The following is a 2,773-nucleotide window of genomic DNA, read 5'->3' as shown; positions in this document are numbered from 1 at the left end:
CCATGTTCCCTTGGCAAAGACCACTGGGATCCAAAAGTTGCTGCTCAGCCATAACATTGTTTCATGTTCCAGCAAATATTTCATTGTTCCTACAGCATTTAAACACCCATGATTTCAATACTGACTTGCTAATTCAGTAAGAAATCTCAGAAATGTAGGGAAAAGGGAAGGGGGTACCTAGAAAGGAGTCTAAAATGTATCCCAGGGCTGTCCACCAGTATGTGTCATTCATGTGTTTGTAAACCTTACATGGTTTCCTTGTCTGAGATATCTGCTGAGCCTGTGGGTTTCAGTAACTACCACTGCACCAAATCATTCATCCAGATGTTCTCATCAAATTTGCTCTTATTCATCCAACGGTTACCCAAATATCCTCTAGCTTTATCTCTCTCTTGCCTCCATGCAGGAAATGTCCATTACACACAGAACGAAATGTTCCTGATTGTGAGAAAAAATAACTATTACTGAGCTGCAAAAAATATACATAATTATTCTGACCACGTAAAGTCGGACCATCTTTCCCTGCACTCTTGCACCCCTTTCCCCCCCAATTATCTCCATTTATCTAAATAGCAACATCATGAGACTGATCCAGACTCCAGTGACATCAGTGTTTTTTTTTCTGGTGACCTCAGAGGGAGAAGAATCCACCCCTAGCTTAATACAATAGTTTCTTTCATTAATGTACAGTTCCAGTTTTGATAGGTCTGTTGTCTATTCTGCTCACCTTCTCAAGGGATATGCCTTAGTTTTGTAAGGCAGCGTTAGTTTTCAGCTCTCCCCAGTTGCTGGTATGGAGAGTGAGGAATTATCCTCATGCTCGGCCATAAGAAATTTATCTCCCAATCAATGTTCCCTCTAAGCTGTGGAGTCTTGTGAGCAAAAATGCTACTTTGTGAGCTCCTGGCATGAAAGCAGTGAGCAAGTGATTTGGCTGCTGCATAAATCAGTTTGCTCTGGAGCCCTCCTTCCTGAGCTAAGACAAAAATGTGTGAGCCAGAGGCTAAAAAACTGTGAGCTAGCTCACACTAACTCAGCTTAGAGGGAACCCTGGTCCCAATATGAATAATTTCATTCTAATAAAAATGCAATTATCAAACGGAAGACTAAAGCAGAGCGTCAAATCTGGCATTGGAGTTGGCAGTCTGGGAAGAAGATATCATTCCATCTCAGCCGACAAATCAAAATACAGGGCTCACCTGTTCCATCAGGTGGCCTCAGCAATAAATATCTCTTTACCTTGATGAGAAGAAATTGTGTACACATCAATATGAAAGGTTGACAACAGGGCCTCCCCCCCTTTTTTGTTCAGGAAGGGTATCTTTGTGGATATTTAGAGCTACACATACACACACAACTGAAATGGAATGAGATATTCACTTCTCGCTCCATTTTTCTGGTCTCCTTGTGGGGCGAAAGTGTCCATGCCCTGGCATCTGCCCTCGCTCCCATATCCTGGCCCCATGTGATGCCTGCCACAAAAGACGCATGCCTCCCTCATGGCTCTTAAGTGCAGGATCCCATACGAGAGCACGCAAGGCATGAAATGGAAACATCAATGGGACTAGAAAGAAGCTCTGGGTTGTAAGAACCTTCCTGGAGTTGGGTGCAGATAAAAGTATTAGGAGTGCTGATAGATGGCACAGCTTACCCTTGCATATCTGGAGGAATAGGGATCCTCAAAAAGGGCCCAGATACGGGGCTGCCACCTCTTCCAGAATCCCCCAGGCCTTCCATCTGGAGAATCACTAAGTGCCAGGCGTTTAGTCATCTCCAGCTCCTCCTCACCATCGCCCGAGTCCCCGGTGCCATCGGCGTCTCCATCTTCAGCGCTGCAATCCAGAGGTGCCCCTCCAAAACTGTCAAGGGCCTCCTCAGCATCCCGGTGCTGCCGATAGGTCATCCAACAACAGGGCTCCACATCCGTTTCATCGATGCCCCAGAAGGCCAGCTCCTCCTCATACAGAGGTCCACATACATCTGCTGGACAGTGCAGCTTTCCTGTGCGGTAGTAGTTCAAGATATGAGCAAAGACTCCCGGGTGCCGGTCAAAGAAGAACTCGTCTGTGCGGGGGTCATAGTCAAAGTGACTGTGGGCATCCGGCTCGGCGATCCAGGCCAGCCGAGTGCCCGGCAAGGTGCGCAAGGTGCTGCGGTACGTCTGATGCCTAGTCCCACCCACGTTGATCACAATACGGTCACTCTCATCGCCCCGGCCCATCTCGTCTCTTATTCGGCATGTCGTGGACTCATCCAAACAAGCACAGCACACAGCAAGAACATAAGGGGGGGATTTCTGCTTGTCTGCAGTCAATAACTAACTGGATACCATCTCCACGTGGGCCAAGAGCCACCCAGGTCAAGGGCAGGCAATGGTCTTAGCCCCTCACTCTCCGCGATGCAGTGTCGTGGGTCCCAGCAAAGGGTGAGGATGACAGATCCAGGTTCCTAGGCTCCTTTTCTTGGCAAATTAAAACTCTCACATGAGTTTTGTTTAAGATAATCGTTTGGGAGTCCACAAAAAAAAAAGCATATAGCCACGCACTTCCACCAGGAATAGTGGTTGTGGGGCTTGGCCAGCAAGGTCGGTCTGAATATCAGGGAGGAAGTTTGCTTTCTTGGTCGGATGTTGCCGATCTTAAATCTGGTGGCGCACGGCTGACCTACAAAAGGGCTGTGAAGGGGAAGACGGGCAGGGGGAGGTGCCTGCAACAAGAGGCCGGGGATGGAAGAAGGGTTCACAGACTCCACACGCACACACAAATATGGTGGG

At 48.0% G+C, this 2,773-nt stretch overlaps 1 pseudogene; it reads right to left on the bottom strand.

Annotated features, from left to right (window-relative positions):
• Positions 1–1,621: 1,621 nt before the first annotated feature.
• LOC107123497 lies at positions 1,622–2,221 on the bottom strand (annotated as a pseudogene).
• Between the last annotated feature and the right edge of the window lie 552 nt (positions 2,222–2,773).

The sequence above is a fragment of the Gekko japonicus genome, unplaced genomic scaffold, assembly GCF_001447785.1.
Source record: "Gekko japonicus isolate JY-2015 unplaced genomic scaffold, Gekko_japonicus_V1.1 scaffold4000, whole genome shotgun sequence".
Classification (NCBI taxonomy): Eukaryota; Metazoa; Chordata; class Lepidosauria; order Squamata; family Gekkonidae; genus Gekko; species Gekko japonicus.
This window is presented reverse-complemented; position numbering and strand designations above follow the sequence as displayed.